The following is a 15,992-nucleotide window of genomic DNA, read 5'->3' on the forward strand; positions in this document are numbered from 1 at the left end:
ACCTGAGATAATTGCTTCAGTGCTGTCAACAAAGTCACCTAGTACTTTGAAGGCAAAGCTATGTCTTTCTGTGACATTTTTCCTTTTCTACCAATGGACCACAGTTTTGCTTTTACATAAGCCACTTTCATCTTGACTTTTATAGAGAAAAACTCTTAACTATGCACAAGTTTTATATTCAGTAGTATTATTTTATACTATTTTATTTCCTAAACAATTTGGAATCATAGCTTAAAAATAGTCACATTCATTAAGTCAGAAATTAATATATATTTTATTTTGTAAAAATTTATGAGCTCAATGGAAGAGATTCACACCTCAAATAATATTATGCTATAAAGTGTAATTATCTCCTTTTTAACCACAAAAAGGGGTAGATGTCTAGTTGTAACTCAACAACTCATACAAAATTAGCTGAATAATCTGATCAAACTATTATAAATCTTGAGTGAGTATAAAATATATTCAAATGACCCAACAGTGTCTTCAACATTAAATTTAATAAATGTTTAAAAAAGAGTTAAAATTTCACTGGTCATTAATACTATGAGCCAATAGTTGTTAACCATAAATATACCTTACTGGAGCTTATTTTTTAATGGAAAAAAAAAAGATTTTTTATGAACATTTTCTTGTGGTTGGAAATATCTATTATATAATACCATTTAGGATTTCAGCTAATTTTTTTCTTCTTTCTTTTTTCTTTTTTTTTTGTTTTGTCTTTTTGAGGGCTGCAACTGCAACATATGGAGGTTCACAGGCTAGGGGTCTAATCACAACTGTAGCTGCCAGCCAAGGCCAGAGCCACAGCAACGCCAGATCTGAACAGTGTCTGCAACCTACACCACAAATCATGGCAACATCGGATCCTTAACCCGCTGAGCTAGGCCAGGGATCCAACTTGCAACCTCATGGTTGGTAGTCGGATTCGTTTCTGCTGTGCCATTATGGGAACCCTGATTTCACTTATTTTTTTTAACCTTATTATTAGACTCTCTTTAAGCTTCAAGTAAATGAAAAACAGAACTGAATTTTTGATACAAATGCATTTGTGTAAGATCATTATTTTCTAGCCTTTGAGATATGTTTCCATATATTTGATATTTGTTATACTTCCTTGTCCTTGTTCCTCTAGGCTATTAATTTTCTCTGTTCCTCTAGGCTATTAATTTTCTCTAACTAGTAGCTGGCCTCTTAATTGCCTTTTTATTTTGCAAAGTTATCTTGCTTCAAGAGAAACTTATTCTTCCTATGTTTTTTCAAGGTATAAGATCCAAGCCTTTGGGATAGGTTTCCAGTAGAAATCTGAATTCTACTGAGAATAATGAGAGCCTTGTTATCTACCTCATTCCATTTTAATTATGTACTCTCATTTTCAGAAAGTCATCATTCATAAATCTTATTTTCTTCAGTGGTTGGTTAAAATAATATTAAATCTAAAGAGTATACAATAAAAAATGTAACTCACTTCATTTGCTGCTCCTGGTGCAGCTGTGTGCTCGTTCAGTGCAGATCTGGTACTTCTTTTGAGAAGTGGCAACTCAGAAGACTCGGGTGCCCGCCATGGCCTACGAAAAGGCCAAGGAAGGAGTCAAGACTGAGAACAACAATCATATTAACTTGAAGGTGGCAGGGTAGGATGGTTCTGTGGTGCAGTTTAAGTGGCATACACCATTTAGTAAATTAATGAAAGGCTATTGTGAATGATAGGGTTTGTTAATGAGGCAGATCAGATTCTGATTTGACAGGCAGCCAGTCAGTGAAACAGACGCACCTGCACAATTGGAAATGGAGAATGTTGATACAATTGATGTGTTCTAGCAGCAGACAGAAGGTGTTTACTAAAAAAGGGACCTGCTACATTACTCCAGAATTCTGTTCCTCTGACCAAGAAGAAAACCACAATTTGGTTCTACCACATCCTAACTACTACAGTATAGTTTTCTCTATTCTTTCATTTTCCCCTTCCCCATTCCTTTATTGTACATAAAGTAATTTGTGTATGTACATAACAATATTGTATTTTTTTTAACTAAATGGCCAGTGGTATGTTTTTGATTGACATCAGAGGGAGATGGGATGGGGAAAAACACTGGTTTTGTGAAAATACCCCCTTTCTCCATTAGTGGCATACACGTTCATTTATCTTTACAGTCCATTAAGTTATTTTGCTCTGTTTAACAACAACAACAAAAAAGAACAACATAAAATTCCTGGCATATCTTGTTCAATTGGAGAATTTTAATGTTTTTGATTTATCGTTGTAAAACCAAGGATAATTTTATAACTTTTTTGTATGTAGCTATTACATGTAGGGCAATATGTCTTTAAGTAGGGATAAATTACTCTAAAATAAATTAATCCTAGATAGTTTTCCCTTCAAGTCAAGTGTCTTGTTTAAATAAACTTCTAATTTCAAATTAAAAAAAATAACATTTACTGTCAGGTTGGATCATCCATAATTATTTCTAGAATATTCAGGAAAAGTTTCATGCTATTTATGCCAAATTTACTTAAACCCTATTATTTAATCTGTGAAAATGGCATATGATCTCACAAGGATTGGAAAAAAAATCTATAAGCCTGGTTTTCCAATTGTGTCAGTTTCACAGGAGATAATAATCATCTCAGAACTAGGGGAAACAGAAAGTCTCTTTCTTGATTTGAACTTCTAGATGTATGCATATACACTACTACAAAATTCTAAACATATCTAAATATATTTATGTATTATATATATATTGTAAATTCTAGATAAGTAGAAATCTTTTTTCTTTGTGCTTAGGAAAAGTTATAGATGAACACTACATTTTAAATTCAAGGACTTCTTCTATACTCTACCTACCTTTCCCTTTTGGCTTTGGCACTGATACTACGCGTCCTTTCCATACACCAGTGTTTTCCCCATCCATTAGGCCCTTCTTCCTTCTCCATAAGCCTGGATCCTCTGAACTACTCTCTCCATAGTCTTTATTCACTCTGACTCCTTTTTTTTTTTCTGTCACACTCAACTAACACCTATTCTCTGGATTAATTCTAAAAAGTAGCTTCTTTACTTTTATGAGTGGACCACAAAGAAATGCTAGAGAGAAAAAAATAGGAGATTTGAGTAGATAGCACTTCAAATCTTTTTTCAAGTTCTTTAAATCAATTAGGCCTTCAGTGCTGCCCCTTAATTTTGTTACAAATTAGTTCTTATTGGACTATTTTTTAATTCCCTTTCCTAGTTATGCTGACGATGAAGTGCTGGTTTAAAATGCAGATGTCACATTCTGCCCTACATCTACCAGATCAGAACATCTGGAGAGGGACCTGGCATCTACATTTTAAAGAGGTTCTCAATTGATTCTTATAGATACTCAAGTTTGAGAAGGCCAATTGTATTGATAATATTAAATAAAATGTTAAAAATTAGTGAAAATGTATAAAAATTTTAAAACCAAAAGCTAAAATATGTACAAACAATAAACCAAAACATAGATTGGTTAGTTAGGGTACACTTTTTTTTTTTTTGTCTTTTTGACTTTTCTAGGGCTGCTTCCTGTAGCTTATGGAGGTTCCCAGGCTAGGGGTCCAGTCAGAGCTGTAGACACCAGCCTACGCCAGAGCTATAGCAACGCAGGATCCGAGCTGCATCTGCAACCTACATCACAGCTCACAGCAATACCGGATCCTTAATCTACTGAGTAAGGCCAGGGATTGTACCCGCAGCCTCATGGCTCCTAATTGGATTCGTTAACCACTGTACCACAACAGGAACTCCCCTTGCTAGGGTACACTTAGTGAGTTAAATTCTCCTTCTTATAAAAGAAAATTCCACTTACCTATCCTCTGACATATGTGCAATTTTTGTTATCAGTGTTTTCCCTATGTATTAATATTTTGAATGTTTTCCCTATGTATTAATATTTTGGAATAAAGTCTCTCCTTAAGTCCAGATTTTTTTGACAAAAAAACTCTCACAAATTTTTACTCTGCTATCCTTCCCTTAATAACAAGCAATATACTTTTTTTAGAGTATAACTGATTTACAGTATTGAGTTAGTTTCTGCTGTACAGCAAATAAAAACATAAAAAGAATATATATGTATATATATATGATCGGGTCATACATACTTGCTCTACAGCAGAAATTGACATATTTTGAAAGTTTCTACTGGAGGATTTTTTGAAAACTAATAAAATCTAAATAAAATTAGTATTTTTTCACTTGAAGAACAAATTTCTAGATTCATGTGAGGGTGAGCCAGTCTGTTTCTTGGGGATAAGTTTTTTTAAAAATTCATATTTTAAACAAATATAATTTAATTTGATAAATAACAAAATTTTTGAGACAGAAAAAAATTCTTATACCAATTTAATTTGGAAGTAAGGACTCAGCTATAAAATTATAATTATTTCCATTAAAAATTGCTAAAATGGAATCGGCAGTCTTTATGTAGCACCAGAACAAAGATTCAATCCCTGGCCCAGCATTGTGGATTAAAGGATCCAGCCTTACCAGAGCTGCACACACTGCAGCTGGGATCTGATTCCCAGCCTGGGGAACTCCTTATGCCATGAATGGCCAAAAAAGAAAACAAAGTACATTTAAAGCCCTCATAAGAATAAATAAAATATGTTTCCAACATATTAAAAAAAGAGCATGTCTTATTGATGTATAAAATTATGATTTTCATCCATGTAGTTTTCAGATAGTGTAGGGGAGAAAGGGTTCTTCATTAACAGGATCATGTTTGAGGAAAACAGTATTGTGGCCAGAAAGTGACCACTTAAGTCATTTGAATGGTTATTTTACCTCCTATGTATTTAAATTGGTTATAATCAAAAATATAATCAAACAGCCCAACTTGATCAATTACACAGAATATTATAATAGAATAATGTCATTAATCTTCTATTTTGCTCCTCAAAATACTTATATTCTTAAATGAATGGCTTTGTTTTCTTATTTCCCTGGTAAGCTGAGCTGTAAAATCAATTTTATGCAATTAACTATTTTATTTATATTCAGGCTTACGTACTATGAAACTCACATCTTTGACTTCTTTTCATTCAAGTAAATGAATATTATCTATAAAATTAGCATTCATTCTATAAGTTATTCTTAGTAATAAGATAATAGTTGTAAAGCTTCTTTGTAAAACATAAAGCACTTCAAAAGGATCATAATAGAAATTTCTGCAAGGTAATTAATGACAAAGTAGTATTACTAGCAATCTTTGAATTATTAGAAATAGCTTCATTATGCCTGTAATAAATACTCATTTTAAAGAAGTGGATTATATAATACGTGATTTGACTATAAAATAAATATTAGTGTTTACTTGGTTAATTAATTTTTTTGTATTTTATTTACTTTATAGGAGCTTTTCTTAAGTAATTTGGATTTATAGTGCAGCCCTAAAAGACAAAAAAGACCAAAAAAAAATTTGGACTTATATATAAATTAAATGTAAAGCATCATTAATAATAAAAATATTCTGTTGTATTTATTCTATTTTTGCTTTTATAGCTACTATTTATCATTTCCATCCTGCTCTGATGTCTGTAGACCAAGTCGTATAGGATTCATGAAAGCATTTCCCCCACATTGTTTTCCTTTTCTTTCTTTTTCTTTTTTTTTTTTAATCTTTCAAGAGCTGCACCTGCAGCATATGAAGGTTCCCAGGCTAGGGGTCACATCAGAGCTGTAGCTGCCAGCCTACACCACAGCCACAGCGATGCAAGGATCCAAGCCGATCTGCGACCTACACCACAATTCATGGCAATGCCAGATCCTTAACCAACTGAGTGAGGCCAAGGATTGAACCCATGTTCTCATGGATACTAGTCAGGCTGGTTAACTGCTGAGCCGCAATGGGAACTCCCCCACATTGTTCTTTTATTGTATGTACGGATCAGAGCATAGAAGAATCCTATTTAGGAAGAGAATCAGGTTAGGTAGATAGTCTAGGGGTAATAAGCACTCCCTATTTTTGCTACCTCCTGAGTAACACACTATCTTATTGGTTTTCTTAACTTTTTCCCAAACCTTAGGAGAGGAGTGAACTTTTAAAATTAGCCTCAATTAACTAGTTTAAGAGTATATTTTGCTCATTCTAGGACTTTGATGGATGGAAAGATTATCTGCATTATTAGAGGGATAGAAAGATAAGTCAAGATGGCGGAGTGGCAGGATGCAGCTCAACTCCCTCGAAGATTGCATCAAAAATACATCTACATATGAAACAATTCTCACTGAAAACTGCCTGGAAACTAAGAGACTCCAGTACAACCAAGTCTATAAGAAATACCCACAGATAACTGGGTAGTAAGAGAAGGGCTCAAGATCCCCTTAGAGAAAAAGGGAGATTACAGAGCAGAGATCTGCCCTGGGGAGCAAGTGGTTCAACCCATGTATTGGGTGCTCCAATCTTGAGAGGTGACAGGAAAAATGAGCACCCTTGGCTGGTTGGAGGATGCTGAGACTAATAGGAAGGCTGTGGAAAGTTCAGACTCCACTGATGAGGAGCACGTGTACACTGATAAGGCAGAAAAGGTAAATTGAAAACTCCTTTATTTCCTGTGATCACCCCTGTGCATGCCCCAGCCTGAGCTGAGTTAGTCCTCCAGCCTCACTTACTTCGTATCACAGACCCATGCTGGACTGAGGACCACAAAACTTGAAGAAAGAGTGTGGCCGTGAGACAACAAGGTGACTTGGACCTGAAGCAATGTCTGAGTGGGGTGGGTCATCCATTACTGGCACTTGCACAGGAAATATCAGAAGTAACCTTGAGCTTATGGCAACCTGACCACCACAGCCTGTGCCCTACCACACACAAAGAGCCAATGCAGGCCTGCCATGTTGGAGGGGTGTCACACCAGGGTGGAGACCACAGAGGTTGAGGGAAGAGCTCAGACATGAGGACAAAGAAGACTCAGACCTGAAATGGCATCTGAGCAAGGCAGTGGCAGCTACTACTAGTGCTTTCTCAGGCAGCACATCAGAAGAAACCTGGACCTCTGATTGTGGGTGGACTGGTACAATCTGTGCCCCATCAAAAACTGAGAGTATACACAGATCCCTATTTCTATAGCATTTCTCCCTTTTGGGGCAAGGGTGCAGGTGCTGGCAGAGGGGAGAGCACACTCCTAAAAGAAATAGAGCCAGTCCAGACTGTTCCTTCAGGGATTCAGCTCCAGCCACTTAGGATTACTGACACTGCCTTCAGTAGGGTGATAATGGCTACTGAGTAGAAGAGAAGCACTAGCTCACACTTGGCCCAGCCATAGGCCCTCCATCTCCAGCCTCATCTCCTACTAAAGTAATAGCTGCTGGCATACTGTCAGGAAAGATGTGACTTGTGTTCATGTCAAACCACCTCTCTCACCAAAGTCATTAAGAACACGAAGACTATACAGGGATATTCCCACATAAAGACAATGCTCTAGGACTGTGGTAGGTGTTTCACCTAAATTTATACAGAGAAAGTAAAGCAAAATGTGAAGAGGACTGGCCTCAATTGAGAGGGCAAGAGAAAACATCTGAAAAAATAATGAAACAGAAATAAACAATTTACCAGATAAAGAATTCAAAGCATTAGGAATAAGAATGCTAACTGAATTAGGGGAAGGAATAGATGAATTAAGGTAGAATTTTAACAAGGAAGTGGAAAATATGAAAAAGAACCAGGCTGCAGGAGCAAGATGGGGGAGGAGTAAGAGGTCACTCTCACCTTCTCCCAAATACATCAAAAAAAACACATCTACATGTAAAACGACTCACACAGAACATCAACTGGGCCAAAAAGGGCAAAAAACCCTTGACATAACTGGGTAGAACAAAAGAAAAAAGAGAGAGAGATAGAAAGGAATCAGGACAGGACTAACATACCTGAGAGGGAGCTGTGAAGGATAAAAGGAACCCACATCCTCAGAAGCCACCTAACTGACGGGAAGATCAGCTGAGTCGGAGGGACCTCAAAGTTGCCAAGAAAAGCACAGAAGCTGGACTGAGGACAGCAAAGAAAAGTGGGAGCTGCACAGATCATCTGAACTACCTGCCTGGATACCACAACCTGAGATGCTGGGTGCTGAGACTCAGGATCATGAGGTCAGTCCCAGGGAAAGGACTGGGGCTGGTGGTGTGGAGACAGTCTAAGAGGCTAAGGAGCAGTGTGCCACAGGCAGGGGAACAGTACACCTTAGGCTGGGGAGTGGAATGCCACAACAGAGGGAACCAGGGAGAAGGTCCAGACCCACAGGACAGGCAAGGCCCCATTGTTGGAAGAGGGGCAGACAGCCATAGGAAATCCCCTGTACCAGAGTGTGAGCATGCCTGCAGACTCTCAGAGGGCTGGGCAGCTATGGCACAAGCTATGGGCAGCGAAAAGCCTCTTGCTCATTTAGGGGAGACTGGGCACCTCTTGGGCAGGCCACTGGTGGCCAGGTACTTCTTGTGTGGTCTAAGGGCATCAGGGGGCTAAGTGCAACACAGTGCCTCTTGCACCATCTACAGGCAGCAGGGACAAACCACGGCAGTCATCTCAGAAGCCAGAGGGAGGCATGGCTTGCCACCACTGGGGGCCTGTGAGTGGTCTCCACCTGAGACCCCAGTCACATCAGAGACTGGCAAAAAAGAAAAAAAGAGGGTACTGCAACCAAGCACCATATGTTGTTGCTCTCACTCCCCTGGGAACACACACATCCTGCAACTCCCACTGCCAAACACTCTGGACAGCATCTAAACACTTGGTTACTGTCCCTTCCCAAGATTCTACAACCAGGAGAGCTGGTGCAGCACCTCCTGCAGGAGCTAAGTGGGACAAGGTGGTCTGAAGGTGGTGTGGGCAAACAGCTGCAGTTATCTATGACTCCAGATGTGGGCATGGCCCACCGCCACTGGGGATACCTGAAGAAAAATCACTTGCAGCCCAAGCACCTCAGAGGGGAGCACAGAAAGTGACATTGTGACAGAACACCACCTGTTGTTGCTCTTGCTCCCCAGGGAGCTCACTCGCCCTTCCGCTGCCTCTGCCAAACACTCTGAGGAGTGCCCAAATGCTTGATCACTTTCCAGAAACCTGCAACTAGGAGCAGCTTCTGCAGCACCTCCTGTGGGGGCTAGGCAGGATGAGGTGCTTCTTGCATGATCTACAGGAGGCAAGGGCAAACCACTGCAGTTATCTCTGGCTCCAGAGGTGGGAGTGACTGGCCACAACTAGGGGTCCATGAACAGACACCACTTGCAGCCCCATTCATCTCAAGGGCACCACAGAGGAGGGCAATGGGACCGAACACCACCTATTGGTGCTCTCCCACCCTGGGAACACACCCATCCTGCTGCTTCCACTGCCACATGCTCTGGGCAATACCCACACGCCTGATCTCTGTCACTTCCCAGAATCCTGCAACTAGGAGCAGCCTGTGCAGCACCTCCTATGTGGGCTAAGTGAGACGAGTTTTTTCATGTAAGGTCTACAGGTGGCAGGGGAAAACCACTACAGTTATCACTGACTCTAGATAAGGTCATGGCCCGCTACCACTAGAGGTCCCTGAACAGGCACCACCTGTGGTTCCAATCACCTCAGAGGAGGGCATTGCAATTGAACAGAAGCTGTTGTTGCTCTCACTCCCCTGGGAACTCCCTGCTGCTGCTACTACCAAATGCCCTGGTCACATTGTAGATCTGCCTAGAGCTTATTACCACTTTCTGGGGCCCTGCAACTGGGAGTCACCTGTGTCACCTTCCTGCAGGTCCTTGCCACTGTTGAGAGCCCAATGACCAGGCACTGACTGCTGGCCCTGCTCATAGCCTCTTTCTCCTTGGAAACACACTGAGTATCCTGGGTATAAAAGCCTGCTCACATGGAAGAAATAGACTGCAAACATTTAAACTCCCACACCAAAAATAAATAGTAACCCCCCCCAAAATACAAAGGTACAGGGGAACTCTTCCATAGAAGTAGCCTTACAAGACTACAGTTTGGTTTCCCCAAACTCACAGAAAAAGAAAAACACAAGTAAGATGAAGAGGCTCAGAAACCATTCCCAGTTAAAGCAGCAAGAGAATTCACCTAAAGCAGTCCACAATGAAACAGACCTCTGCAGTCTGACAGACATTGAGTTCAAAAGGGAGATAGTGAAAGTACTGAAGGAATTAAGATAGGATAAGAACAGTAATGCAGATTCCTTTGGAAAAGAACTAGAAAACATAAAGAGGAGCCAAGAAAAACTAGAAAATTCATTTGCAGAGATGCAAACTGAGCTAAAGGCAAAAGAGAGCAAAATGAATAATGCAGAAGAACAAGTTAGTGACTTGGAAGATAGAATTATGGAAATAACACAATCAGGACAGCAGACAGAAAACCAAATGAAAAAACATGAAAAGCAATATAAGAGACCTATGGGAAAATATAAAGTGGGCCAATTCTGGCATAATAGAACTTCCAGAAGGAGAAGAAAAAGAAAGGGCGATTGAAAATATATTTGAAGAAATTATGGCTGAAAACTTCCCAAATCAAAAAGATACTGATATCAAGATACAGAAAGAACAGAGGGCCCCTAACAAGCTGAACCCAAACAGGCCCACACCAAGACATATAATAAAAGTGGCAAAAGCAAAAGATAAAGATAGGATTCTAAAGGCAGTAAGAGAAAAGCAAAGCATTAATTATAAGGGAATCCACATAAGGCTATCAGCTGATTTCTCTACAGAAACACGACAGGCCAGAAGAGAGTGGCAAGATATATTTAAAGTGCTGAAAGGAAAAAAAAATTGCAATGTAGAATACTCTATCCAGCAAGAATATCTTTTAAAATAGAAGGTGAAATAAAGAATTTCTCCAACAAACAAAATCTAAAAGAGTACAGCAATACTAAACCCATTCTGAAAGAAATGCTAAAAGGTCCTCTTTAAATTAAAAAAAAAAAGTAAGAAGAATTAAGATGGAGGAAACCACAATTGGAAAGTAGTCACTTAAATAAGCCAGCATACAGATCTAAACATGAAGATGTCAAAAAAAAAAAAATCAAAATCATACTATGTGGGCAAGGAAAGTAAGAAAATACATAATTCTTTTTTTATTTTAATGATGTGTTTAAGACTAAATGACTATCAAGCTAAAGCAAGCAGATATAGGAAGGGGTTAACATACATAAAAAACAGGGCAACCACTAATCAAAACCGAATATTACATTCACAAAAACTGAAAAGAAAAGCACTCGAGCATAAAATAAATGGAAACCATCCCACCAAAACAAGACAAGAAGAAAAGGGAAACAAAGAATCAACTGGAAAACAAGGTTTAAAATGGCAATAAGTACATATCTATCAATAATCACCTTAAATGTCAATGGACTGAATGCTCCAATCAAAAGACACGGAATGGAAGATTGGATAAAAAAAGCAAAAACTTTCAATCTGCTGTCTACAAGAAACTCAACTTAGGACAAAGGACATATATAGATTAACAGTGAGGGGATGGGAAAAAATATTTCATGCCAATGGACAAGACAGGAAAGCAATAGTTGCAATACTCATATCAGACAAAATAGACTTTCAAATGAAGGGCATAGAGAAAGACAAAGAAGGACACTATTTAATGGTAAAGGATCTATTCAAGAAGAGGATATTAACAATCATAAATATATATGCCCCTTATATAGGAACACCCAGATACCTCCAACAAATACTAACAGACATAAAAGGAGAAACTGATGGGAATACAATCATAGTAGGAGACTTTAACACTCCATTCACATCAATGGACAAATCCTCTAGACAGAAAATCAATAACGAAACAGAGATCCTAAAGGACACAATAGAAAAGTTAGACATAATCGTCATTCTCAGGACAGTACATCCAAAAAAATCAGAATACACATTCTTCTAAAGTGTACATGAAACATTCTAAAGAACTGATCATATACTGGGGCACAAAGCTAACCTCAACAAATTTAAAAGTATAGAAATTATTTCAAGTATCTTCTCTGATAACAATGGCATGAAACTAGAAATCAACCAGAGGAAAAGAACTGAGAAAAAACCGACTACATGGAATATAAACAACATGCTACTAAAAAAGCAGTGGGTCAATGAGAAATTCAACAAGGAAATTAAAAAATATCTTGATACAAATGATAATGAAGACGCAACCACTCAAAATCTATGGGATGCCACAAAAGCAGTGCTCAGAGGGAAATTCATAGCCATACAGGCCTTCCTCAAAAAAGAAGAAAGGGGGTATGGAGAAAAGGGAACCCACCTGCACTGTTGGTGAGAATGTAAGCTTGTATAACCCCTATGGATAACAGTATGGAGGTACCTTAGAACAGTATAGAGATACCTTGGAAAACTACACATAGTTTTGTATATGACCCAGCAATCCCACTCTTGGGCCTATATCCAGACAAAACTTTCCTTGAAAAAGACACATGCACCGACATGTTCATTGCAGCACTATTCACAATATCCAAGACATGGAAACAAAACAAATGTCCATTAACAAATGATTGGATTAGGAAGAAGTGGCATATATACACAATGGAATACTACTCAGCCATAAAAAATAATAAAATAATGCCATTTGTAGAAACATGGATGGAACCAGAGACTCTCATACTGAATGAAATAAGTCAAAAAGAGAAAGACAAATACAAACTGATACTACTTATATCTGGAACCTAATATATGGTGCAAATGAATATTTCCAGAAAAGGAAATCATGGACTTGGAGAATAGACTTGTGGTTGCCAAGGCGGGGGGGTGGGGAGTGGGATGGATTGAGAGCAGGGGGTTAATAGATGCAGACTGTTTCCTTTGGAATGGATTAGCATCGAGATCCTGCTGTGTAGCACTGGGAACTCTGTCTAGGCACTTTTGATAGAGCATGATAATGTGAGAAAAAAGAATGTATACAGATATATATAACTGGGTCACCGTGCTATACAGTGTAAAATTAACAGAACATTGTAAACCAGCTATAATGGAAAAAATAAAAATCATTGAATATATAAAAAAAAGAACCAGTCAGAACCAAAAAATGTAATAACAAATGAAATACACATTAGAACTTATTAGCAGTAGACTAAGTAATACAAAGCACATAAGTAAGCTGGAAGATAGAATGACAGAAACTATCCAATCAGAACAGCAAATAGAAACACAAATATTTTTAAAAATGAGAATAGTTTGAGAACTATAAAATATTAATAAAGGAAATTTAAGATAATTCAAAGAATTGGAAGGATATCCCATGCTCTTCAATTGTAAGAATTAATATTTTAAAATGGCCATACTACACAAAGCACTCTATAGATTTGATGAAATCCATATCAAGTTACCCAAGACATTTTTCACAGAATTAGAATAATCCTAAAATGTTTACAAAACCATAAAATACCCAAAATTGCAAAAGCAATCCTGAGGAAAAAGAACAAAACAGGAGATATAACCCTCCCAGACATTAGACAATACTAGAAAGGTATAGTAATCAAAACAGTGGGTTACTAGCACAAAAATAGACATATAGATCAATATAATAGAATAGAGAGCCTATAAATAGACCCAAACACCTATGTTCAATTAATCTTTGACAGAGCAGGCAAAAATATTCAATGGGGAAATGTCTCTTCAGCAAATGGTATGGGTAAAATCGGACAGCCACATGTAAATCAATAAAATTAGAACACATGCTCACACCATGCACAAAAATAATCTCAAAATGGCTTAAACACTTAAATATAAGACATGATACCATGATACTCATAGAAGAGAGCATAGGCAAAACATTCTATGACATAAATTGTTCTAATATTTTCTTAGGTCAGTCTGTCAAGGTGATAGAAATAAAAATAAAAACAAACAAAAGGGATCTAATCAAATACAGAAGCCTTTGCACAGGAAAGGACACCATAAACAAACAAAAAGACAACCAATGGAATGGGAGGAAATATTTGTAAATGATATGACCAACAAATGTTTAATCTTTAAAATATACAAACAGCCCCTACAACTCAACAACAAAAAAGCAAACAATCCCAAGAATGGGCAGAACTAAATAGTCATTTCTCTAAAGAATACATACAGATTGTCAATAGGCACATGAAAAGATGATCAATATAGCTAATAACTGGAGAAATTCAAACTAAAACTACAATGAGGTACCTCCTGAAACTGGTTAGAATGGCCGTCATTAAAAAGTCTACAAATAACAAATGGCAGGGTGTGGAAAAAAGGGAACCCTCCTATACTGTGGGTGGAAAGGTAAATTGGTCCATCCACTATGGAAAACAGTATGGAGATTCCTCAGAAAACTAAAAATAGAGTTGCCATATGATCTAGTAATCCAACACCTGAGCATTCATCTGGAAAGTTAAAAATTGTAATTTGAAAAGATACATGCACCCCACTGTTCATAGCAGCAATATTCACAAATAGCCAAGACATGGAAACTAAATATCCATCAACAGATGAATGGATAAAGAAGATGTTGTACATGTATACAACGGAATATTACCCATCCGTTTAAAAGAATGAAATAACTCCACTTGCAGCAACATGAAAGGACATAGAGATCATCGTACTAAATGAAGTCAGAAAGAGAAAGGCAAGTATTACATGATATCAATTATATGGAATCTAAAAAAGTACAAATGACTTTATTTACAAAGCAGAAACAGTTACACAAATATATAAAACAAATTTATGATTACCAAAGGGAAAAAGGGGAGGGGGAAGGATATTTTAGGAATATTATTAGCAGATACACACTATTATATATAGATTAAAGACATGAGAGTTTACTACATAGCACAGGGAACTTATTCAATATCTTACAATTACCTATAATAATAAAGAACCTGAAAAATAATCTGAAATCTGATATATACATGTATATGTATATAAAACTGAATCACTTTGCTGTACAACTGAAATTAACACAATACTGTAAGTCAACTGTATTTCAATTTAAAAAGTACTCCTATTTCATTAACACTCCTTGAGTGATGTTCCAATTACTGATTTAAATAAAAATAATTAAACTTGTTTAAAAAAGTTCTGATTAAAATAATTAGATATGTTTACTGAGAAAAAATATTCAGATTAAGGCAAGTTTTGCTTAGTTAAAATTCAAATACATGAATATTAGAAAAAAGTACTCATTAGTAAAATAATTCTACTTAATGTTGTATGTTAGAAATTATCTAGAATTGCATATCATCTCATATCCCACAAATTTCTACATATAATTTTTTTTACATAAACAAGACATTTTTAGTTTTCTGAAGTAGTTAGAAAAAACATTTTTCATATTCAAAATCACAATGAAAGTGTTTGATAGATTGTGCTATTGTTGACAGTATTTACTCCTCCAACCTCTCCTGAAAGAGAAGCATACTTTTTCTTCTGACATGTATTTAGCTTGGCCATATGACTTCCTTTAGGCAATGGAACTTAAAGACCTGTGACCTGAGATAAGGCATTAGAGCTAGTCACTTGCAAACATAGAATTGTTCTTTACTGGCATTCTCTGTATTATGAGGGAATTGTTTATTTCATTGCTCAATCTCAAAATTACAGCAGGATCTTATTGCCTTCACAGACCAACTTACTTCACAGAGAAGGGAAAAAAAGAAGATTTTAATCACTACTTACTTCTTTCAAAAATTATCCTGAAAAGAAGTGTACTTAGTGGCCACCATTTGGTCAAACTGATTTTTCCCTCTATGTCCTTCAGTATGATTAAGACTAGAATAACTATTTGTGTGTGTGTGTGGCTGCTAGCTGTTCTTTGTGTGGATTGGCATTGAGACACAATTTTTTTTATTCAAATAGCAATGTCCTTCTTTACTGTACACACACTTAGAGCTCATCATAATCAGTCTCATACCCACCCACCACTCATAATATTGTATTAACTAAATTTAGGATCTCTTCTTCCGTAAAAGAGCAAAAAATTCCTTAGCGTGCCAAAAACTATTAAGCATGCCTTCCTTCTGTATGT

The 15,992-nt window shown here is 37.2% G+C and overlaps 1 pseudogene; it reads left to right on the forward strand.

Annotated features, from left to right (window-relative positions):
* Positions 1-1,563: 1,563 nt before the first annotated feature.
* On the forward strand, positions 1,564-1,845 carry LOC125121232 (small ubiquitin-related modifier 2-like; annotated as a pseudogene).
* Positions 1,846-15,992: the final 14,147 nt, after the last annotated feature.

Source organism: Phacochoerus africanus, chromosome 2 (assembly GCF_016906955.1).
Source record: "Phacochoerus africanus isolate WHEZ1 chromosome 2, ROS_Pafr_v1, whole genome shotgun sequence".
Classification (NCBI taxonomy): domain Eukaryota; kingdom Metazoa; phylum Chordata; class Mammalia; order Artiodactyla; family Suidae; genus Phacochoerus; species Phacochoerus africanus.